A 26,545-nucleotide genomic window follows, 5' to 3' on the forward strand; every position below is an offset into this window, starting at 1 on the left:
TGTCCAACACACATGGATCTTTCTCCACATTTCTCTCTGATAAGGTGTTAGAAGGATTAGAAACTATGAAAGAAATGGATGACAGACAGATCTGAATCTGTCAAGTGGGTCTTAGCCATGGGCTTTAGAGGTCCACTAGCAAACACATCCTACCCCACAAATCCTGAAAAAGAAAGTATATGACAAAAGAAAGCAAAGACAGCTACATGGTCAGGTCTCAAATGATGCCATGCTCCTCACATATTAATGGCTGAGAACTTGGTAGGTGAGGTCAATAATGGTTTAGAATTTGATGACACAATGAGATTCTCAGACTTGTGAAATAGATCAGTAGTGTTCCAAGAGCTCACAGTTGACTGATAAGCCAGCAACAAGCTGTGGAAGACACGTAAGGAAAGCTGTGTCCTCATTAGCTTTGATGGTCCAGATAGCTGACTGCCCTGCCATGTCACCTATCATTGATTGAGTTGAAGACAGCATCACTGGTTAGTAAAAGATCCATCTATCTTTATTGTATACTCTGAGTAATATGGTTAAGTATACATATCAATATTTACTACTGACATTTCTAAGTGTCTGTAGCTATAAATACATTCACAGTGATATGAAACTGCCACCACTGTCCATTTTCACCACTGAAACGCTGTCCTCATTGAATGCTATCTCCTTTTTCTCTGTTCCAGCTCCTGGCAACCACCTTTCTACTTTCTGTTTTTTGAGTTGATGACCCCAGGAACCTCCTTAGTGGAATGGCATGGTGAATGACCTTGTATAATGGTGTTATAGTTTGGGTGTGACCTGTCCATGAAAACAGCTCATGTGTTAAATTATTGGTTCCAAGATAATAGTGCTATTATGGTATGATTTGAACTCTTAAGGAGATGATATGTAGCAGTAGGAAATAGATACCAGGAGGTGTGCTTTCAAAAATTTTACCACATCCTTGGTCCCTTCTCTACTTCCTATCCATTATAAAATCAGTAGCCTCTGCCTCCTGTTTTCAATCCAAACACCCCAAATCAATACAGCCAAGGACTATAAACTCAAATCTCTGATACTGAGCAAAACTAAATAATTCATTCCTTTAATCTGTTCTCATAATCATTTGGGTCACAGATATGGGAAGCTAAGCAACACAGAGGCTTTAGAGTTATGGGCACTCGTAACTTAATGTTTTATTTCTTGACATTACAATGATTTGAAAGATAGACCAAGGTTAACAGAAACCATACTTTCCCAAGGCTAACAATATGTAGGTGAATCCCTCCCTCCTCTTTCTCTCCCCTCTCTCTCTTTCACGATGCTTGGCAGTGGTACCACTCTTTGTCTCTGGGTCTTTCTGAGTCATTTCTGCCTCACTATGTCTGTGTCTTTTCCCTCTAATTCTTTTTTTTTTTTTTTTTTTTTTTTTGGTTTTTCGAGACAGGGTTTCTCTGTGTAGCTTTGCGCCTTTCCTGGAGCTCACTTGGTAGCCCAGGCTGGCCTCGAACTCACAGAGATCCGCCTGGCTCTGCCTCCCGAGTGCTGGGATTAAAGGCGTGCGCCACCAACGCCCGGCCCCCCTCTAATTCTTTAATGAATGGTAAGTATCTTAGGTTATCTGTTGCTGTAATAAGACATCATGACCAAAAGCAACTTGGGAATGAAAAGATTTGTTTCATATTACAGCTTATAGTCTATCATTCAAAAACATCAGGGCTGGAACTCCCTGATGGCTACAGGAGCTGATGCAGAGGCCATAGAAGAATGCTGCTTACTGGTTTGCTTCCCATGGCCTGTTCAAACCACTTTATTATACCATCCAAAAACATCTGACCAGGCATGGTACTGCTGTCAGTGGGCCAGGCCTTCTGACATCAATAACTAATCAAGAAAATGAAGTACAGACTTTTAGCACAGATCTTATGAGGGTATTTTCTCAACCAAGAATTCCTCTTCCAAAATGACTCTAGAATGTGTTAAGTTGACATAAACATAACATAAAATCAACCAGGACAGTAAGGAAATGCCATCCAAAATCTGGCTGTCTGATTGCAAGTTTTCTTCTACTGACACTTTCTGCCTTCATAAAGAGCTCCAGGTTACCATGCTCTTGATTTATCTGGGCATATTAACAGGCATAGAAAGGTGCGTATGTATGCAATCTATGTTAGGTAGGGCATAAAATACTCCCTGGTTTGTAGGATTGACACCCTATAGTGGATCTGCCCTCCTCATTGTCAGCCCACGTGTGCCTATAACTGTATATATGTTTATGTGTGCAGCTCTCTCTCTCTCTCTCTCTCTCTCTCTCTCTCTCTCTCTCTCTCTCTCTCTCTCGGTGTGTGTATATCCTCAGGTTTCAATTTGATGATTGGATCAACGTCATGGCTGGTGTCTTTGCCTCACTCCTTGATTTCACTATTTTTTTATGTCATGATACTTTATACCACCATATTCATTTGTTTATTACTCATTTATTAATATTGGAATATTTTTTTTCAGACTGGGTCTCATTATGCTTCCCTGAAAGGCATGAAATTCACTACATAGGTAATATTGGTCTTGAAGGTCACCAATATTAAAGATGGTGCTATGTTCATCGTCTTTATGGTTAAATGTTTGTGTCTAAACTTTATCATGTGTCTGCACCAACATTCAGAATTGCAACTGTTAGAGGGTGCATGCATCCATCCAGTTGTCAGTAAATATTGCTATAGGACTCTTCTATGAGTTTGTATAGATCATACTTCCAGGAGTAGATCTCCAGGGAAAAAGCCTGGATCCTCAAACACAATCAGTTCTTTCTTCCAGGTATTGATCTTGCAGAGTATACTCTCTATATCCAAAGAGGTTACCCTATTCTGTCTTGTATTTCTTTTGAGTTGCCCAGTGTTCACTGTCATCATGGTCTTACTCAACAAATCTGTCAATATCCAAGTAGAGGATTTTGATTTGGCTACCATAGCATGGCTCTTTTGCAATACCTCCATGGACCTTCCACCATGGTGAGTGTGGTACTTAGATAATGCCATTATCTTTTACCCTTGCATGGCCTTTGTGGGAATGCAGAGAGCCTGCAGTTACCACCATGGCGACAACTGCAGCAATGCCAGAGTTTGTCACTGATACACCTACCAGAATACCTTCATCCCTTTGTATATTTGTGTAGCTCAACATCAGCTACTGGCCTCCACCATTCTTGTGATGAATGGGACAGTCTCCCTCATTTTTGCTTTTCCAAATTTGTACACAGGGAGATTACAAAAGAATGTCACTTACAATCCATTTGTCATTTCAGCAGTTCTGAACATCATTGTCAGCAGCTTTGTCTTCCTTGTTGTCTTATGCAATTGTTTCTCTGGCTTATAAAAGGAGGGCATAGCCTTTCCACCATCTTTCCATAAGCTTTTATACCCATCTACTCAGAAAGTTGGAATTGCCAATGTAATGGCAATGAGCGACAATGTAGTGGCAACGATTAGCCTGTCACGTCATCCTCTGAAACCAAGGTAAAACAAAAACAGGCCTATTTACAATATCACGATAAGAGAATCTCCATGATATCTTCCAAAATTTCTTAGGGTTGACAAGATTGTTGGTCAGAATCTTCCCTATATATTACAAGTACTGAACATTTCCGTATTTCTTCTGTATCTCCTCCTTTCTTTGAACCTTTTAATAGACATTCTTTTCCCCAAAGTATTTTAGAGTTTATTCTTCCCATTATATCCTTTCATCCCAATATACCACAATTTAATTCTCTAAAACTGGACAGTTCTTTGCCTGAACACACCATACTTTTAAATCCTTAATGATGTTTCCCTGTTAGCAAATCATTAAAGTTGGTTTTGGATTATTTGATAACAAATCCATGGCAATATATATTTTATCCATGTGTACTTCAATATGCTTTTATTCTGTAATGCTTTTAGAATTCAGGGCATTAGAGCAGGCTCAGTCCTTGATGGCTGTTTTGCTTTTGGCAGCCACAATGTTGCTCAGTTGTTCTTGCTTTATAAAGGGGAGGGACATATTTCTCTATTGTTCCATTTAGGGCCTGTTTTAGTCAGTCGTCTATCACTGTAAAGAGACACCATGACCATGACAACTCCTATAAAAGAAAGCATTTAATTGAGGCTGGCTTACAGTTTCAGAGACTTAGTTCATTATTGTTGTGGTGGGGAGCGTGGTGGCACACAGGCAGACATGGTGCTGGAGAGTAACTGAGAGTTACTCTGAATCTGTAGGCAGCAGCAAGGGAGAGACACTGGGCCTGGCTTGAGTATTTTGCAACCCCAAAGCCCACCCCAGTGATATACTTCCTCAAACAAGGCCACATCTACTCCAATAAGTCCATACCTACTCCACCAAGGCCATACCTCCTAATGCCACTCCCTAAGCATTCAAAAATATCAATCTATGGGGACCATTCTTTTTCAAACCACTACAGGGCCCATTGGTTCTTGAAGACTTCCACCAGCTCCTTGGTACATAACCTGCACAATACTGTAATGCGTAGTTTTGTGTTCATGCTTCCCACACTATGAGTGAGATTGTTGAGCTTGCGATTATGCCCCATCTTAAAGATGTTCTTGGTCACCCATGGGCCTTGCTTGTTGCAAGGACTATGGTCAGAGGGAGTTCAGAGCCCTGGATGCTACAACAAAAGGTGCAACATCCATTTTGAAAGGATAAAGTGATTGCTCTTCTACAATCACATTGCTGCTACCACACCAAACAAGCTATCCATTCCTTTCCTTCCTCCCTTACACTCTTCCTTCCTTCATTTTGATTTTCTTTGTTTGGAGACAGGAATCTCATTGTGTCAATCAGACTTGTCTTTGAAATATAAGTCTTAGGGCAGGGTAAATGTGAAGGAAATTCAAATTAACTAAAAGCTGTAGATGTAACCAACCGTCTTATTAAATAAGAAACACAGAAACAATGTAAAAGAGAGAGCCGAGAAGTCAGAGCTCAGAGCTAAAATCTCACCCTTCCTCCTGCTGTCCCAGCTTCGCGAAAAAAGACCTACTTCCTGTCGGTTCGTTTTTTTTAAAGTATGTTGTTCTGCCTTCTCATTGGTTGTAAACCCAAACACATGACTGCCTCGTCACTGTCTGAATGTACAGCCCCCTAGGTCTTAAAGGCATATGTCTCCAATGCTGGCTGTATCCCTGAACACACAGAGATCTTATGGGATTAAAGGCGTGTGCCACCACCGCCACACTCTTGCTATGGCTCTAATAGCTCTGACCCTGAACACACAGATATCTATGGGATTAAAGGCGTGTGCCACCACCGCCACACTCTTGCTATGGCTCTAATAGCTCTGACTCCCAGACAACTTTATTTATTAACATACAATCAAAGGGTGAGATTTTAGCTCTGAGCTCTGACTTCTCGGCTTTCTCTTTTACATTGTTTCTGTGTTTCTTATTTAATAAGACGGTTGGTTACATCTACAAAAAGCAGAAAGAAAAGTGCTGCACAAGAGAGATTAAAGCGCACCCAATAGAACTATGCAGGGTTTTCAAAGAAGAGTGTAAATTACCTTTTTCTTTTTACTTTTTCTTTTTCACAATGAGTTTATAGAGGATTTCAGTGACTCAGCTTATAACTCTAAAGGCTGCTTTCTTAGTTTTGGTTACTATTCTTATGATGAAACAAGCAAGGTGGGGAGGAAAGGGTTTATTTGGCTTATGATTTTACTACCATAGTCCATTACTGAAGGAAGTCAGGACAGGAACTCAAACAGGGCAGGAACCTGGAGGCAGGAGCTGATGCAGAGGGCATGGAGGGTGCTGCTTACTGGCTTGCTCCCCATTGTTTGCTCAGCCTGCTTTCTTATAGAACCCAGGACCAGCCCAGGGATAGTTCTACCCACAATGGGCTGGGCCTTCTCCCATCAATCAATAGTTAGGAAAAATGCTCTACAGACTTTCCCACAGTCCAATCTTATTGGAGGCATTTTCTCAATTGAGGTTCCCTCCTCTCAGGTGACTCTTGACTGTGTCAAATTGACAAAAAATTAGTGAATACAGTTGCTAAGAAACTACCACCCTTTCTAACATTGCCCAAGGAGTGTAATTTGCAATAATGTCTAAGAATAAGAATTCTTTTCACTGTACATAATCATAAGGTGTATCTGAGAAAAAAGGAGTGTTGAGAACATAAGATTATACATAATTTTAGCACTAAGTAAGACAGCCTAATTACTGTCCTTGAGGTTCTTGACTGAAGTGCCTCTGGGAATGTATACTGGACCTCAGTGAATACATTTTATTTATTGACTTTGAGAAGATACCCTTGGAAAAACATATATTTTCTTAGCGGGACATTTGGACTGTACCAGTGATATTTGAAGTTTTCTTCCTAACATCCAGGCTGTCAACTTCCCAGCATAGGTGCAGAGGATCTCATGAGGTGCTGTCCCTTGTTGAGATTACTCTTGGTGGTTAATGGCTGTTGGGGAAGAGAAGTCATTTTTCTTCAGGAGTGAAGCCACTGTTAAGTTGATCATGCTCTAGTAAATAACCCCATGCAAGCAACCCTAACTTAATTCAGTTAATTAAAAAAAGAAAAAGAAAAAGAAAAAGAAGACACAAATAGGAGAGAGATGTGTTAGGCAGAAAGGTTCCAGATGTGAGGGAATATGGGGAGTGGATGTGATGAAAATACATGACATACATGCATGAAATTAAAAAAAGATTAACCATATTTTTAAAACAGAAAATTTTAGAGGGAGGAAGCAGGCTGGAGCAGAGAGGGGAGATTCTGTAGCTCAGTGTCAGTAGAATTCACATGATCAGGGGAATTTTTTGACATATTGCCTGGGTTTTTTTTTTTTGGCTCATAAGCATGGGGCAGACTTTCTGGCACATTTACACAATGTGGGCTTTCTCACACATGCTCTATTTACTACATACAGCTCTGAACACAACTTCACACATCTCTTGTCTCATTATCATCCTGAGTCTCTACCCAGGGGTGTTTGTTTTAGTGTCTCCTGGATCATATGGCCCAACCAGGAAAGCAGACTGCATAGCAGTCCTGGACCTGTTGAAAAATCTTATCCTGTTCCAAAACCAACTCTCGGTGCCAGTTTCTGTTATAGCTTGCTTTCTCTTGCTGTGATAAATTCCATGACCAAAATCAACTTGGCGAAGAAACGTTTTATGCCACCTCACAGGTTACAGCCTGTGTTAGTTACTCTTTTGTTGGTATGATAAAAACACCATGACCAAGGAAACTTATAGAAGAAAAAGTTTGTTTGGACTGATGGTTCCATAGGGGTAAGAGTTCATCATGGTGGGGTAGTATGGCAGCAGACAGGCATGGTGGACCACAGTAGGAACCTGAAAGAGCAAACTGTAAGTGGTATGAGGCTAACTTTCAAAGCCCACTTCTGGTGATGTATGTCTTCCAGCAAGCTGAACCTCTTAAATCTCCCCAAATAACACCAGTAACTAAGGACAAAGTATGCAAATGCCTGAGGCCATGGGACATTTATCATTCAAGCTACCATATTCCACTTTCTGGCTCCAGTAGACTCATAGCTATGTCATGCAAAATACATTCAGTTCAACCCCCGCCCCCCATAGTCTTCAACAGTATCAACACTATTTAAAAGTCTAAAGTCTCTTACAATTTCTTAACTGTAATCCCTTATAAATTCAAAATGTAAATTGCATACTTCCAACATATAACAACATATTACCATTCCAAAAGAGAGGAATGGAGGCCTAGTGAGGAAATATTGAACCAAAGCTAGACCAGAACCCAGCAGGGCAAACATCAAATCCTAGCTCCATGTCCAGTGTTAACAGATGGCTCTACCCCTCCACCTTTGCGGCCTATAGCATACATACATTTCTCTCTTGGACTGGTCCCAATCCCCGTATGCAGCTCTGGCAGGCCTTGCCCTTCCCCCATTCCCTCTTCCTTGCCCAAACCCATTAGATTTCATTCCTAAAGCTAGCCACCAAGGTCTATTCCCCTATTTGGCCACTTCCTTCTCCTGAGGCTGACTACCAAGATTCAGCTATCAAAGTATTGACATCCAGCAATCAAAAGCCCCTTTGGATTGCCCAAGTAACAAGCCCAATTAAAATCAAACACTTCATCCTAACACAAGGGTTTCCCCTGTGTACCTTTATGAACTGCCATTTGCCTATGGGCCATGTCTGTATCCAGAGGCAGACTTTTGTCTCTCCAGGGCAAATATCACCCCCTCCATCCCTTGTTCCTTTCCCCTTCTTCTTTGTCCTCTATCTCCTGTCTTTGTCTAAAATTCTCTGTCCTTTGTCCCTCTGGGGCAAATAAATCTCCTTTGTGCTGAGAACTTGGTCTTGGGGTGTCCTGAGCTAATAACAAGGTCCTTTCACTGTTCCTTTTTACCTTTCTGCTCAGGCTCATAGTAGTATTCCCTCTCTCCATTTTTAACACTTTGACTTATCCTTTTAGTTGAGCTAGAGGAAATGTCCTTAAGGAACTTTTTACACCTTCACTCTTACCCATCATGTGGCTTCTTCTATCCATCTTTTCTGCTCTTTTAACATGTGTGGTCATGTTCCCACACTGGCTCCTAAAGAGATGGTCTTTAGTAGCTGATACGTAGGAGTTATGCAAGAAGTGCAATCTATGGAACAAACAAAGACTATTAGAAGGAAAACTCATATTGTGCATAAATGCTGTTTCTTTGAGCAATGAAATTGGAGATGCCCTCAGACCTCTGTTTCAAGCTATTACATTCTATTTATTTTGTAGATAGTTGGCTTCAAGGAACTGAATTCCCTTGTGTCCCATCTTGCAGTCTATTCTTGGAATTTCTTCTGGGGCACCAGGAAGGACACATACTTAGAAAGTACCTGAAAATAAAGTCTATGAAAACATACTTTGGGGCAGATCAGTGTCAGAGAAATTTTCTAGCACACACAAGTCTTAGGGTTCTATCCATGCATAAAATAACAACAAATGAGTAATATAAAACCTTCCCAAAGCCATGCATGGTGGTACAGACCTATAACCCCACCACTTAGGGAACTGAAGCAGGTAATTTTCCTTGAGTGTCACATTACCCAGGGCTAAACAGGAATTTCAAGGAAAGTCTTTTGTACACAGAGAGAGCCTTTCCCCCAAAATAGATAGATAGATAAATAAATAAATACCACAAAACATTGATAGAATTTTAGACTAAAACACAAAAAGAGAAATCATGAGTAATCCCAGCATTCAAATGTCTTGCTTTGAATCTCCCCTACTTATTTTGTGATAGGAATAAATAAATAGATAAACAAATACCACACTAGAGTATGCACTTATTCTTTTCTCTGTATTTTAGATTCACCTCCTGTTAGATATTTTGCTTGGTTAAGAAATTGTCTGCTTTGACATGAGACAACATTGCCGTGAATGAATTTGCTTCAAATTAGTGTATTCTAAGTATTAAACTGTATGTATGTACCAGAATTAGTTAAACCTTGTGCATTCCAACTATTTATTTATTGATTGATATTTGTATATTGGTTTTTCGAGACAGTTTCATTATATAGTCCTGCATAGCCTGCAATTCAGTATGTAGATTGCTTGCCTTGAACTTTGTCATTCTTCCTCTTGTCTCCTAAGTGCTGAGATTATACTTATGAGTTATATAGATTGATAAGTTTTCAATGATGCGTTTTTTTATTATTTTCTTAAAGTATGCTCATGTCAGAAATACTTAAAGTCATTGACCACCCAGGCACTATTTAAATACCATAAGCTGGTGCTGGGGTAGGCAAAAAATAAAGCATGTATCTAACATCTTCAAAGTGCTGATTTCATCCCTACCACCATCAAAACTAAACCCAACATAACAAAATAAAATACTCCTGATCTAAGCTATCCCCACAAGACTGTGTCCTGCATGGTTCCCATTTTCCATGACAGCCAAAATTATGCTATGACATTTGGCAATGCTTAGTTGATTCAGCTATAAAACAAAGCAATAAAATGATGATGTATATATTTTTAAGAGGGGTGGCAGTGTGGATGTTTGCTCCATGGTCATTTCTTTAGCTTTATTCTTAGATTTTATGTTCATCCAGTGTATGAGATACACCACAGCACTAATAACTTTTAAAAAATACCAGGAATTTCTCCATCCCTGTTAAATTTTATCTTAATGACATATAGAGTTGCTATTTAGTTTGCAACCATGATTTTATTATACAAACTATTTTATATCATGCTGTTTATATTCACTTTATTGCCAATACCTTCCTTTGGGTTACCTATAATCATAGTGACAATGGCTATAATCAGAAAGACTAAAAACAACTAGGCATGATGCTTCACGCCTGTGATTTTAGTACTCAGAATAGTAGGGCAGGAAGATTGTGAATTCTTGACCAGACTAGATTAAAGAAGGAAGTCCAGACCCAGGGTGGGGAGGCTACACAATAAGACTATGTACGAAAATTCTCTGACAGAGTGGTACAAGGCTGTATTTCTAGCTACTCAAGAGGCCAAAGCAGAAGTGCACATTTGAGGCCAGTCTGAGTTATACAGTGATTTCTAGGCCAGCCTGGGCAACTTGGTGAGGATCTATCTCTTAAAAAAATGTTTAAAGCAGTCACTGTAAAAAAAAAAGTCACAAAGAAACTGGGACCTTCATGTCTTGCAGCCAACAGTGAAAAATTGTTCAACCACTTTTGTGAAACAGTTTAGTTATTTCTAAAATAATGGACCAGACATGGCACAACCTTACCCCAATTCAACTCCTCAGGGTCCACCCAAGAGAAATGAGAGCATATATTAACACAAAATTTTATGTATGCTTTTTCATGTTATGTAAAGCTTAGAACTAGTCCAAATGTCTGAATTTTATCAGTGAATGGGCAAACTGCTGAGGTCTGTGCCCTGAAACACGAGTTAGAATAAAAGAGGACAAATTTCTCATGGTGCAATATGGTTAGACTGTGAAAACATTATTTTAGTAGTGGGATGTAGTGGCTCATACTTCCCATGCCAGCATTTGGCAGGAAGAGGCAGGAGGATTGTCACAATTTCAAGGCCAGCCTGAGAACATTGTTCCAGGCCAGCCCTAGATACAGTCATACTCTTACACAGCTAACTCAAAACAGCACAGCTGATAGGGAAAGTAGAACTTTTTAGAAGAGGGTGTAATTTGGGGCACATATCTTTTTTTCTTTCATTTTTCTTTATTAAGAAAATTTCTACTCACTCCACATACTCTCCTCAGATTCCCCCCTTCTCCCTCCTTCCACCCCACCCCTCTTTCCCAAGCCACCCCACATCCCCACATCCCCCAAATCGAGGTCTCCCATGGGGAGTCAGCATAGCCCAGCACACAGAGCCTAGGCAGGTCCAAGCTCCTTCCCACTGCACCAAGGCTGTGCAAGGTGTCACACCACAGGCACCGGATTCCAGAAGCCTGCCCATGCACCAGGGACAGATCCCAGTCCCCCTGCCTGGGTGTGGGGCACATATCTTGATTGCAAGAAGTGGTGAGTCTGGAGGACTTTGAGTTTCTGCCAAGTGGCTTCTTTATTTTATATATATAATGGAATTTTGTCTTAATCCTTGATAGGAAAGACAGTGCATTTTTTTTAACATTTCCTAAAGCATCCACAGTATGGATCCTTTGCAGTACCTCCATGAGCCTCCCAACAGTAGCAAATGTGGGTGGTACTTTCAAGAATCCAGTCTTCTGCCCTAGCATGGCCTCTGTGGGGTTATGGAGAACCTGCATTTACCACCATAACAGCAACTCCATCAATATCATAGTGTGTCACAGACACACCTACCATGACACTCTGCTCCCTTAGATAATTGTGTTGCTCAACACCTACAGTTGGAACACCCACATTCTCAGAACAGTCTCCAGTGTCTGAGACTTAGGAACATTTATAAGGGGAGACTGGAAGAATGCGATATAGAATCTACCCATCCTTTTACGGACTCTGCACATGATCATTAGTCCTTGTGTGTTACTGTTCTATGCAATTACCATCCAGTTATGAGTATGATGAGGATTCTCTTTCCATTATCTTTCCATATACCCTTCCAGCCAGATACTTAGAAAGTTGGAGGTGCCATGGTAGTGGGAAGTATAGCTAATATCCTGTTTTTGTTAAATAATATGAATTTCACTTTTATAATATTTCTCTGGATATCCAAGTATATGTAGAGATTTAAAAATGAATTTATAGCTTGCATGGCTTCACAAATACAAAATTCCCAGAGAAGTGGACAGTGTTATTGACATGTCTACATAAATTTTCCCAGGATTTAAAACTGACCAATGTGGTCTGTAACTGAAAATAGCTCCATGACTCCATCCAACATCTTTTCTAGTTTACTTGGTACTTTAATTCATTGTTTGGAGTATGGGCTTTCATTTTTTAAAATCTTTTCTGTTTGCCAGTATGTATAATAGGACCTGGGCTTTAATTACTGTTTGTAAACAATCATAAACCCAGTGTATACTGAAATGAGTGTCTGGGCACATTAAACTGTTACATCACATTCTGAATCCAAAACTAAAAACTAATGTAGTCCTATAGACCATGTCATGATAGTAGCATCACTCAACCCTGTGAAATGTTAAAATATATATAAGGAATCTTTCCAGTACATTGTGAGACTCAATACTCTTGAAGATTTCAAATGTGTTTTTTTTTTTTGTTGTTGGTTTTTTGTTTGTTTGTTTTGTTTTTTGAGACAGGTTTTCTCTGTGAAGCAGTCCTGGCTGTTCAGGAACTCACTCTGTAGACCAGACTGGTCTTGAGCTCACAGAAAAGAATGCATCTTTAACAAATGGTTCTGGGGAAATTGGATGTCCACATGCAGAATAATGAAATTAGACCTGTGTCTATCACCCTACACAAAAACTAACTCAAAATGGTATTGCTGCCTTGGAGGGCCAGCCTCCAGCAGAATCTAGGGTATGCAAAAATAATCCACTAATGCAATTAGGGCTAAACTTTTTCTATCTGAGGGGTAAGGAAGGAAAGAAACACATGCTTTCTGATGGTAACTTTCTCTTTTTACTTCATCTTGAAAAATCCCTTTCTGAAACTCTCTCTGTCTCCATACAGCTACAGTCTCCGCACAGCTACATTTTCCACACACCTCTTCTACAGAGCTATACATCTCATCTACATAGCTCTCTTTTCTATCCACGCATCTCTTCTCAGCAGCTATATCTCTTCTCTCCATACATCTCTCTTCTATACACACTTCTCTCTACTCTGCTATATTTCTTCTCACACAGCTACATCTCTCTTCTACATCACTCACTCCTCACAGAACAAACTCTGGACAATATATGAATTACATTTTCAGGGTCACATAGCATTTCTTGAGTAAACAATAAAAAATAGAGCCATGAGAAATCAAACAGTTTCTCTTAGGCTAGGGATGTCACACTGACCGGCTGGAAGCGAGTAACCATGGCAACGCTTGGCCGTGCAGGTGGGAGGCATGTAGCTTGAGAGACATCATGAAAAGTGACATTGAAATTGAGGACCTGAGCAATAAATAGTTGGCTGAACCTTGAGTCCTGCATGATACGTGCAGAGAATTAATTGCTGAGAGAATCTGTACAGGCAGTTGTGTCTTTAATGTTATCAACCAGGCTTTTGCAAGCGAAAAGCTGCCACGAAAGTTGCTTCATGCCTGACCCTGGTTCAACAGACACCTGGGGATCTGTCCCTGTGCAATTCATTTATAGGGGCAACTAGTCTGCTTTGAATTTGTTCTGAGGTCTTAAATCAGCTAATGGTGTAAATAACTGTCTTTGTAACTGAGAATGTCATTACTATTGCTTTTTTCCTATATCAGTCTGAGCTATAAAAATATGCCAGTATTATTTCTATTCATCAAAATTATACAGCTTATGAAGAAATCATCTTCCTGACATTCCACAGATATATGTGCCCCAAATAGATGGAATATATACAAGAGATAAACACACAGACAGTGGAGAAAATACCCATAGCTGTTTTTAGGGAAGAAATGTAGTGGCACATGATAAAAATTAGACAGAAGCAACCCATTTTCAGAGTCTGCAGTCACGTAAGACTTGCTTAACAAGATTCCCCCATCAGAGAGTTATTCATCTGGTGGGTTGACACCTGAATTATTAATTGCCATCTGTTGTATTTATGACATGGCCTGTGACAAAACGGATCAAAGACACAAACCTGAAACCTCCAATGATTGGTGTTAGAAACTATGCCTTAAAGAAGAGGAATAAACAAAGGAATGGTAGACAGGTCTGAACCAGTCAAATGGGTCTTAACCATGAGCAGGGCAGCCTGCTAGAAAAAAATCCCTCACCCTGAAAAGGCTATACAAGGAAGCATGTGACACAAAAATATAAGGACCTGCATTGTTATCCCCCAAAGATGTCATGGCATTCATGCACGGATGACTGAAACTTGGAAAATAAGCTTGGTGAGAGTTGGAATTTCATGGCACAACTGTGAACTAGGCCAAGAACTCACAGGTCACTGTGAAGCAAGCAATGGGCCCTGAAGGACACTTGAAGAGAGCTGTGTCTTTGTCAGCCCTGCTGGCCCAAGCTAGAGACACATTCTGCTACATCACTGGCCCCTGGTTCATGTGAAGACAGCATCACTGGTTAGTAGAGGCTCAATCCACCATTGTTTTACACTCTAACGTGAATAAATGCGCATATCAGAATTTACCACTGATCTTTCTAAGTGTACAGTTCCACGGCTATGACTGTATTCACAGTAAGATGGAAATGTTGCCACTGCCCACCTTCTCTAGCTGAAATACTATTCTCATTGAATTCCATCTCCTGTTTCTCCATGACCTGGTTTCTAGTACCTACCATTCTGCTTTTGGTCTTGGCAAAGTTGACTTGGCCCAGGAATCTCCTTAGTGGAATCACATGGTATTTGACTTTTTCTGACCAGTGTATTTGTTTTATTTGTTTATTTGTATTTTTATTTGTTCTCAAGCTTCATCCATGTGCCATCCATGTGAGAACTTTTCTTATTACCAAGTCTATAAATAGGAATAATATTCTATCACCTCTACAGTTAGCCCCTAATTTTTCATGATGGTGTATAATTTGGATGTTGCCTGTCCCGCAAAGGACTCTTGTATTAAATCATTGGTCCCTAGCTGTTGGTACTACTTTGAGAGGATTTGGACACTAATGTTATAGCATTTCCAAGGAGGAAGTAGAACCCAGGGTATGTGCCTTTGAAGATATTCCCTCCTCATCCATGTTCCTTTTTCTGTCTCTGGATTCTGACCACTACAACTTGAGTTGTCTTTGCCATCTGATCCCACCATAGTCATAATCTGCTCTACTGCCTATCTGGAATCCAAACAGTCAAGGACTATGGTTTCAAATCTCTGGAACTGAACTAAAGTAAATAATTCTGGAACCCATTAAGTTGTTCTCTAGGATAGTTTAGCAACAGCTACAGAAGCTAGCCAACAGGGAAGCTTTAAGTTGTGGAGTTTAAACTTTGTTGCTGCGGTTTGAAAGAAAATGGCCCCCATAGGCCCATAGGAAGTGGCACTATTAGGAGATGTGGCCTTGTTGGAGTAGGTGTGGCTTTGTTGGAGGAAGTGGGCCACTAGGGGGTGGGACTTTGAGGTCTTAGATGCTCAAGCCAGGCCAGGTGTGGTAGTCTCTTTCTTCTTCCTGTGGATCAAGATGTAAAACTCTCAACTCCTCTGCACCATGTCTGCCTGCATGCTACCATGTCCCACCATGATGACAATGGACTAAACCTCTGAACTGTAAGCCAGCCCCAATTAAATGTTTTCCTTTATAAGAGTTGTCATGGTCATGATGTCTTTTTACAACAATAAAACCCTAACTAAGACAGTTATTTTGTTGAAAAACAACATTATGTGAAAGAGTTAATATGGTCAGTAGAAATCATACTAGAATTTTGAATTTAGATTTGTAACTGTCCTACTGTGGTCCCAATAGGTGATGCTCTGCTCTGAACTGCCTGCCCAGGCTGTCACTGGGGGCTTCAAAGCCCTTACCTCAGAGCCCTTCCCAGAAAGAATGGATGTAAATGAATTAAAAGCTCACCTAAGATTACACTATTTCTTTTATGTCATCACCCTTTATGCAACCATGTTCTGAGGATCCCTATAGGTTCTTCTATCCCCTTCACATGCAGTGGAGGCCTCTCTTCTGCTCCATTGTGATTTACCTGACCTCCATTACTCCAATTTTCTATTTGAGTGGGCATTTGATCCCTGCTACTTTTGATTATGTTAGAGTTTTTAGCAGTAGGACTCAGCCTGGGACAAAGTGTTGGTTTGTTGAATCTGCTGATGCCAGCTGAGCACAAAATGATTTCTCTGATAGGAGGCTTTGCCCTGGGAAACAGTCTGCACTACCTCCTCTCACCTACCCCTGGATGACAAATAACAGAGGCAGCCTGTGAATTTAATTCAAGCGTTTGTGTTCATTTCCTTCTAAACAATGTTATCATAAATGCACCATAGTTGCCAGGTGCAGGAAAGCAAAGGAAAAGGGAATATGACTCGAAATGCAGTCAGAGCTCCAGTTGATGGCCAGCCTGATCTACATAATGAGGCTGGTGTCAGATCAAAAAAACAAACCACAGCACAGACACCTTCTTCCAGGCTACTCAGTATATCAGGGCCAGCACATGCACCCTTTAAGACTCAGTCTCAAAATGTCAATGTAAAGAGTGCAGGGGATATGGTTCAGTGGTCGAGTGCTTGCCTAATATGCATGGTGCCCTAGATTCAGTCTGTACTACCAGAAAAGCTGCTGATACAGAATTATCCAGCTAAAGAGAACATTGCTTACTATTAGTTTTGCTGCCAGGGTTGCTCTGGTCATTAGTAGGAACTTCCAGTATCTGTCTTCAACAATCTCTCCCCTTATTTCCTTCTATGTAGTATTTCTAATAAAAAAACCTTCATATCCCTCCATGCTATCCACAGATTGAATTAGAGGTCTTTTCCTGCTCACCCCTCATTTACCTGAACCCTCACTTGCCATTCACCATCACAGAAGTTATGCTCTGTATTTTGCATTTTGAACTAGCAATTCAAAGCAGGTCTCAGGTACATGGTGGTATCTTGTATCTCAACTTCTGCCATTTAGACTCTTCTTCCAGATGAGTTAAGAGAAATGTCCTTAAAAAACTTCTTCTGTACCCATGTGGCTTCATCACTCTATTTTCTACTTAAAGCATATTTTAATATACCTTTTGTTGTTGGCTCAGGTGATCTTCTTTAGGTCATCTATAAGAGACGTGCAGCAAGGGCAATTTATGGAACAAACAAGCAGTTATTAAAAATAAAACTGTGTTTTATCTAAACTCTCCCTTTTTTTTAAACTCTACCTTTTGAGCAATGAGAGTGAGGATGCCTCAGAGATTTGTTTCCAGGAGTTACAAATGATTCATTTTGTAGATAGTTGGCTTCAGGGAACTGAATTCCCTTGTGTCCCATCCTTCAGTCTAGCCTTGAATTTTCTTCCCCGGGTACCAGGAAGGACACCTTGTAGACAGTACTTGAGATTAAAGCTCACAAAAACACACTTTGGGGGACAGGGTTTTAGGTGGGTGTTAGAGCATTTGACTAGCTTGCACAGGTCTCTGCATTCTATTTGCAGGACAAATTAAAAACAAAAACAATAAACCAACCAACAAAAATCCGAACCACTGACACCAAGAACACCACAAAAATTCACATCAGCCAATAGGCTGGGTCCTCTCCCACCAATCACTAATTAAGAAAACATGCTACAGGCTTGCCTACAGCTGGATCTCATGGAGGCATTTTCTTAATTAAGGTTCCTTTCTCTAGGATGACTTTAGCTTGTGTCAAGTTGACATAAAATTAGCCAGTACAACTGACCCCCTTGTCAACTTGACACTTTTCAATTAGAAAAATTTCCTCTCCTTTCTCATTTATCTCTAAGACCTCACATTAAAAATATAAATAACTTCAAAAATCTTTAAAAAGTCTTTACAAATTCAAATGCACTAAAAGCTCAAACTCTTTAAAATATCCAGTCTTTCTAAAAAAATCCAGAATCTCTTTTAAAAGTTCAAAATTCCTTAACTGTGGGCTCCTGGAAAAATCAAAATTAAATGAAATACTTTCTTACTTCAAGAGGGAAGAACCAGGGCATAGTCCCAATCAGATCAAAGCAAAACCAAACTCCAACAATGTAAATAACTCAATGCTCAAAGTCTGGGATCCATTCATGATATTCTGGAGTTCTTGAGTCACTTCTCCTGATCTGCCCTCTGCAGCACACACAGCTTGTCTTCTAAGCTCTGGCTGGCTCCACTCCAAGGTCATCCATGATACTGGCATCTTCAAAATGCTGGGGTCTTCTGCTGCAACTGGGCTGCACTTTTACCAATAGCCTGTCATAGGCTCTCTTCATGGTACCAAGCCTCAATTTCTCTGTATGACCCCTTCCATCCTGGGCCTTCAACTGCCACTGAGGCTACACCTTCACCAATGGCCTCTCCTGGCCTCTGATAGTGCCAAGCTAGGTGACTCTTACACTACCAAGTTCAGCTGCCAGAGCAAGGTACAACTTTGGCCACCTCTGGGACACAGCTTCTGGATGCTGACTCTTAGGAAACACTTCCCAGAAGATTTCACTTCAATAATATTGGTTTGTTTTTAAATCACTGCTAATTTCTCAGCTCTAGCTAATGAGCATCAATTGTCCAGTAAAACAAAGGTTTTACTTTAGTGTTTCTGGTCTCTTCTTAATCATAGCTGATTTTTAAACTCCAGCTGACCAGACACCACAGATTCTTGACAAAAAAGGCCACAATAGAGCCTTTAAACTTCTCCCTGAAACTTCACAAGCCAGGCCTCCATATTCTGTACTGCTATTAACATTCTCATCTTCCAAGCTCTTACAGAACAGCTTATTGAACTCTCAACACTCAGTGGCTTTTCTATCCCAATATTCCAAAGTCCTTCCACAATCTTCCCCCAAACAACAGGGTCATCAATACGCACTGCTGGTACCAACTTGTCTTAGTTAGGGTTACTATTGCTATGATGAAACATCATGACCAAAAGCAACTTGGGGAGGAAAGGGCTTATTTGGCTTACATTTCCACATTGTAGTCCATCATTGAAGGAGGTCAGGACAGGAACCCAAACAGGGTAGGAACCTGGAGGCAGGAGCTGATGCAGAGATCATGGAGGAGTGCTGCTTACTGGCTTGCTCATCATGGCTTGCTCAGCCTGACTTATGATAGAACCCAGGACCACCAGCCCAAGTATGACACCACTCACAATGGGCTGGGCCTTCTCACATCAATCACTAAATAAGAAACTGTGCTACAGGCTTGCCTATAGCCTGATCCCATGGAGATATTTTCCTAATTGAGGTTCCTTCCTCTCAGATGACTCTAGCTTGTGTCAAGTTGACATAAACCTGTCCAGAACACCTAATATGGTTGTACATGTCTATAATCCCAACATGAGGGAGTCTGAGGCACATTAATTTATTTGAGTTTGAGATAAATCTGGACTACATATTTATTTTGAAAAAACCCTTGTCTACACCATGAGGCCCAGTCACAGGAAAACAAAAGCACAATGCAAACAAAATAAAACAACACAAGTGTAGTGGACTTTTTTTTTTTTTTTAAGATTTATTTATCACGTATACAGTGTTCTGTCTACATATACACCTGCAGGCCAGAAGAGGGCACCAGATCTCATTACGGATGGTTGTTAACCACCATGTGGTTGCTGGGAATTGAACTCAGGACCTCTGGAAGAACAGCCAGCGCTCTTAACCGCTGAGGCATCTCTCCAGCCCTTTTTAAAAATTTTTTAAAAAAAATTTTCCAGAGCTGAGGACTGAACCCAGGGCCTTGTACTTGCTAGGCAAGTGCTCTACCACTGAGCTAAATCCCCAACCCCTTGTAGTGGACTTTTAACCTAAAACAAAAGGGAAATAAAAATTGCCCTTAATCTCAGGATTCAGCTGCACCTTCTTTTGTTTTTAATATCTATATAACATATTTCATGATACAAAAAAACTTAACAATTTTATGGCATAGCTTCTTTATGCTGCTATGGTAAAATACACCAACAAAAGCAACTTATTTAGAAATATAGTTATTCTGGGTCAAGGTCTATCATTCTGGGGAAGTCAAGAAGGAGGATCTTGAAATAATTAATCCAATTACATCCATAGTCATGAACAGAAAGCAATGATTTAATGAATTCATTCTAGCATTCAGATAGCTTTCTCCATTTTGATACAATTCAGAATCCCTTCTCAAGAAATGATGCTACCCATAATGAATTAATTATTTCAAGATCCTCCTTCTTGACTTCCCCAGAATGATAGACCTTGACCCAGAATAACTACATTTCTAAATAAGTTGGGTGATTCTGAATTGATCAAGTGGGCAATCAAACTATCATAATAAGTATGTGCTTACAATATTCTCTGTGTTTTACATTTGCCTACAAGTGAACATTATCTTCCCAATGCCCAGCCCTGCTCCCAAATTATCTTAGGTTGGATATGTGTTAGTTAAGTATTCCAGTGAATAGGCTGCTTCAAGGAAATGTATAGTAAGTATTAAATTCTATGTGTGGGCCAGAAAAAGTTAATTCTCTATTAATTTACAAATTTTAAATTATTCATAATTTTTGGTATTGGTACATTGGTTTTTTTGAGATAGCCAATGTGTGAAGATATAAACAAGATGGATCCTTTTTATCTTGTTATGAGAGGTGTAATCATTGGTGAAACAGTTCAGTACATTCTGAAATATGAACTAGACACCATATTACCTCCCTAGTTCTGCTCTTAGGATATACTCATGAGAAACAAAATTGTCTATCAACATAAAGTTTTATATATGCATACTCATGCATGTGGCATTATTAATGATAAGTAAAACTTGGAGCTAAAGTTGGGTGGTGGTGGTGGTGGTGGTGGTGGTGGTGGTGGTGGTGGTGGTGCACACCTTTAATTACAGCACTTGGGAGGCAGAGGCAGGCAGATCTCTGAGTTCAAGGCCAGCCTGGTCTACAGAGTGAGTTCCAGGATAGCCAGAACTACTTGGAGAAACCTTGTCTAGGAAAAAAACAGAGCAAAAAAAAAAAAAAACAAAAAACCCAAAACAAACAAACAAACAAAACAACTTGGAACTAATCCAGACGTCCAAACTTAATGAGTGAGAAGATAAAACATGTTTTTTCTATACCTTGAGAAAATAGTGTGAAAGAGAACAAACTTCTCACCTGTGATACACTATGGGTGAACTTTGAAAATGTGGTACTTGTAATTTGATGTGTCTCATGCCTTTAACACCAGCACTAGGGAAGGAGAGGCAGCAAGAGTGCCTCTAATTAAAGGCCAGCCTGAGGACATAGTTCTAGGACAGCCTAGTGGCTAACTTTTGCCACAAAGAAAGTAAACTCCATGAGGAGTTTCTTCAATGCCCGTTATCTTCTCTGAAGTAGATTGGTACTGTCAGGAGCAGACATGTCTCATAGTCATAAAAAAAACTGTTATTAAAACATCTTAAATGCCATATTCTGTAGATCTCTGAAGTGTTTCAAGATGATCTGTCTATCTAAAATATATTTCTGTTTAACCTTGAAAACACACCTAATATGACTACAAGTTTGATTGTCAAGACTATTAACTTACATTTCTTATATTCTAATTAGTTGGTAATAATAACTTTCAAGGACTAGAAAATTGCAATACATTGTTAAATGAGCTGTATAAGTACAATATCTTGAACAAGATTAGAAATATATGTACAGTATTTTCTAACAAAATCAATCTCAAGTTTGTATCAATATACATAATTTGTATACAATATACAAAAATCCAATCCAATGTTAAATATTTAAAACTAGTAGTTGCTTTTTAAAAGTAGTTCAATAATCTACCTTTTTTATTTTATTGCATCTGTACTATCCCCTTTTCTTATTTTATAAGCGATTGCAGGACTGCGGGGCTGGGTGGGACCGGACAAACTTCCAGCTACATTTGGCGCTCATTGTGGCAGCAAGAATTTCCACCCAAAACCTAAGAAAGATTTAAAAAAAGATTTTAAGATGGAGCTAAAAACAGCTTTCTACTTATGTCTCTCAGACAAGCTGTGAGCTACAGTATGGCGGGCTCACTGCATGTGGCTTGACCTACGGCATGGCAGATTCCCACCATAGTACACAGAGGTGTCTCTAACTGCATGGCAGATTTAGCTTTTGCTATTACAGACCAATAATGATAATAAATAAATAAGGTTTTTGGGATATATGCTGCTGAATGGAGGCATAGACTCACTGCTTCCCAGAGTCTGTGATGATCATGGCTCCCAGAGCTGGCAGTAAAGCTGAGTGGGGCGGAGTCAGCAGCTAGGGCTGCTGCTTTTCATCCTAGCCACACAGCTTAACAGTTTAAAATCTCTCCTGGCCAGGAAAAGACTATAGATACACAATAAGATTCAGATGGAATAAAACTCTAAATGGTTTACAATGCATGTAAAAATATATGTAGACTTGGAAGAAAGAGAGAAAAATGAATATAGACAGTTATATAAAGAAAAATAGTTTTAAAAATAAAGTCTTTAAAGAGACAATAAGAATAATATAAAAGTTGTAAGCCACGTAAAGATGGGAATTACACAAAGAATCTGGATACTGCATATTATTATATTGTTTTTGGGATTTTTAACTGGAGAGAGACATTTGATTATAAAAACTACTAAGTTAAACCAATATATATATTTTAAAGGTATCTTGCCTTCAAAATTTATGTCTAAGGATATGTTACTTTGGAAAAGAGGTTCTGCTTTATTTTTTCACAGAAGATAAGAAGCTGTGGATTCCTTTCAGGCTAATATGGTTCCATCAAGAAAGACCCCCTGAGAGGTCTCCAGAGGATTCAACATCCAAAACAGCTTCAAAGCAAATGGCTCAGACAATACAGTCTCACAGACTACTCTAGTCATGACTTGACCATTATCCTCAATTTTCTAAGGATCCCCAAAATATTGCCAGCATCTCCAATCAGCAGGAAGTAGTATGAAAAGCTACACCCAAATTCCCAAAATATTGTTTATAAATGTTTATTTTATTTTAAAAGGGGGTTGATTATAAGTACAATCTCTTTCTAAAGAAGAAAAGGGGATATTATAGATATGATAGTGTTAACAGGCAGATTATTGAATCTACTTTTAAAGAGAAACAACTTGTTTGAAATGTTTTACATTGCTATAGATTTTAGTTTATTGATAAGGTATTATGTTTGTGCAACTCATTTGAAATTGTAATATATAATTAAGAAATACAGATTAATAATTAGTCATCTATGATAATCAAACTTAGAGTCCTGTTAGATAAGTTTTCTAGGTATACATAGATATATTTCAATTAGGTAGGTAATCTTAAAACACTTAAAAGACCTATAGAATATGGCATTTAAAATGTTTTAAAAACTTTCCTGGACTGTGAGACACGTCTGCTCCTGTCAGCACAGATTTACTTCAAAGAGGAAGATGGGCATCAAAAACACTCCATATGGAGTTTATCTTCTTCTTGGCAGAACTGACCATTTGGGCAAGAAACTGCTCTTGCATGGACTGCTTGACAAAATGTTGTATAGACTGGACATACAGAACCTGTAGTCAGAAGATTTCCTGTGTCCTGCTTGGCCCACGGTCAGGACAAATCTCTCCCACTCGTGTCCCCCAAGTAAACACACAGAGGTTTATATTAATTATAACTGCATGGCCATGGCTCAAGCCTTTTGCTAGCTAGCTCTTATATCTTAAATTAACCCATAACTATTAATCTATGTATTGCCACATGTTCCATGGCTTTACTTGTGTCCCATTACCTGTTGCTCCTTGGGCAGCTTGCTGGCGTCTCCCTCCACCTTCTTTCTGTCTCTCTTTTTGAATTTCCTACCTGTTTCTAATCTGCCTTGCCATAGGCCAAGTGGCTTTACTTATCAACCAATCAGAGCAACACATATTTGCAGCATATAGAAAGACATTCCCCAGCCACAGGACCCATGGAAAAATGACCACTAAATTTTGCCAAAACAAAGTGAGATGGTCCTTCAGGTTCCTGCTTCACAGAGGAGACTGCCAGATATTCTACGGGACACAGGGAGAAGCATCTAAAAAACTCTAGGCCTATAGGCTGAAGATGGATGCCCCAACATTACAGAGAAACTTTGGGTGACTGTCCAGGTAGCCAGCTGTGTCTGTCATTCTAGAGTTTTGGAAGTTGCTTACAATAAACTTCCTGTTTACTTAGGTAATATTATATCCTTCTTGGATCTTTGATGTAGTTGCAGACTAGATATCTATAATTTTCCTTGGTTATGATAAAAGATAAATTAGATATGAAACTTTAGACTCACAAAATAGGATAGATGATAAAGTATTTTCTTTAATTTTACTAAATACAAATAGACTAGATATTGTAATTATAATTCTTGCTTGGTAACTGTTTTATTATATGCAATTTTACTATGTTAATGTTAAAACCTTTCTTTTTGATTAGACAGAAAAGGGGAAGTGCTGTGGGATGTCTTTCTGTATGCTGTGAATATGTGTTGCTATGATTGGTTAATAAAGAAGTTGCTCTGGCCTATGGTCAGTCAGGTTATAGCCAGGTAGGAAATCTAAGAGAGAGACAGGAAGAAGAAAGGCAGAGGTGGAGGAGACACTAGCCTTCCACCCAAGGAGCCACATGCCAACAGACTAGTAATGCCACAGCCACGTGGCAAAATATAGATTAATAGAAATGGATTAATTTAAGATAGAAGAGCTATCTAGTAAGAATCTTGTGGTATAGGCCATGTAGTTTGTAATTAATATAAGCCCCTGAATGAGTATTTTATGAGCAGTTATGGAACCACAGGTAGGAGAGATTTGTCTGGACCACGGCAGGACATAGGAAAACATCTGACTATACATACTGTTTTCTAAACATGTGTGACCAGTGTTAGAGGGTGTGTTGATTATATCCCTGCCAGTAAATAATGCCCCTCTCTGAGTTTGCTCAGACCACACTTTCTCAACATAACCCTTCCTTCCTGGTAGTGCTTCTTCAGGGAACACTGTCCCAGGCCTGAAGAGCTCATCCTCATGCTGTCCTGTATTTCTTTGCAGTTGCCCAGTGTTCACTGTCACCATGATGCTACTCAGAAAAGATACCAATCTCCAGATAACGGGGTTCACTGCAGCCATCCTAGCATGGCTATTTTGTAGTGTCTCCATGGGCCTTCCTCAGTGGCGAGTATGGTACTTTCAAGAACCCATGAAATCCAAGCCCAGCATGGCCTTAGTAGGACTGTGGAGAACCTGCATCTACCACAATAACAACTACTCCAGCAATGTCCGAGTATGTCACCGATACAACTACCATGACTCCTTCATCCCATTGAGTATTCGAGTTGCTCAACACCTGGTACTGGTCTCCAGCTTTTTGGGGATGGCTGGGACAGTTTCTAGCATTGTTGCTCTTTGGAAAATGTACACAGAGAGAGTAAGGAAGAACACCACCTACAATTCATTTTTCTTTCTAGGGATTCTGAACATCCTCACTAGCAGCTTTGTCCTTTTTGCTCTCTTGTACAATTACTTATGCATCATGAGAAATGAAGATATTGCCTTCCCACCATTTTTCCACATCCCATCCTTCCCAGATACCCAGAAAGCTGGCAGCGCCCTGGCAGTAGCAACTCTTGCTGCATTCTTTTTTGTGTTAAGTGGCACAATTTTCATTTCTTTCACCTTTCACCCACCTAGACACTGAAATTCATTCTAAGATTTTTAAGTAAATTACCACCTAACATAGCCTTGAAAATTCAGAATTTCCAGGAATTTACAGCAAGTATTTATCAACCTAAAGATGTCAACCTAAAACTTCCAGAGTTCAACACCACCATGTCTGAGGTGGACAAGTGGACCTTCTATTATTGTTTTATACTTTATTGGCCAGCTTATGGATTTCATTATGTAAAATTTTGCCTACTTGGTCTTATGAGATCTGAGTTTTAATTACTGTTGATGAAGGCAAAGAATTCAAGAATATAGTATATATGGAAATGAGTGTCAGAATATATTATCCTCCTGTGAATCCATAAAATGAAAGTGGGTCTGTTTCCCATGTCATCTCTCCACCAGACGAAATTTCCCAAACTATGTTGAAGTTGACAGATTGCTGTAAGGAATCTCCCCAACGCAGTATAAAAAATAAATACTCTTGAAGATTTCTTTGTGTTTCCTTGCTCTCTCCTTCAGTCTTTTAAATCTATTTTCCTTTTCCCTAAGTATTTTAAACCCGAGGCATTCTACCCCATCCTTTCATGCCCATATAATCCAATAATATTCTGTAAAAATGACATTTTTGACCTTCCTAAACCTTTAAAAGCTTAACAGGTATTCCCTGTTAGAAATCCTCACTATTTTTCATTGCTTCCCTTGTTGGATGCCACTTTCTGGGGAAATGTGAAAAAAATTACTTACCCCAAGATAGGGCATCA

The 26,545-nt window shown here is 39.6% G+C and overlaps 2 pseudogenes across 2 annotated transcripts; both read left to right on the top strand.

The window, feature by feature from the left end:
- The first annotated feature begins 334 nt into the window (after window positions 1-334).
- On the top strand, window positions 335-26,274 carry LOC102913912 (claudin-34 pseudogene; annotated as a pseudogene). 2 transcript variants are annotated; one of them, XR_013047934.1, is made up of 2 exons: window positions 335-485; window positions 25,170-26,274. The product of XR_013047934.1 is annotated as a claudin-34 pseudogene, transcript variant X1 (transcript). The 2 variants fall into 2 exon arrangements; XR_013047935.1 differs by lacking the exon at window positions 335-485 and adding an exon at window positions 14,618-14,628.
- LOC102914834 (claudin-34-like) lies at window positions 2,876-3,351 on the top strand (annotated as a pseudogene).
- Window positions 26,275-26,545: the final 271 nt, after the last annotated feature.

This window comes from Peromyscus maniculatus, chromosome X (genome assembly GCF_049852395.1).
Source record: "Peromyscus maniculatus bairdii isolate BWxNUB_F1_BW_parent chromosome X, HU_Pman_BW_mat_3.1, whole genome shotgun sequence".
NCBI lineage: Eukaryota > Metazoa > Chordata > Mammalia > Rodentia > Cricetidae > Peromyscus > Peromyscus maniculatus.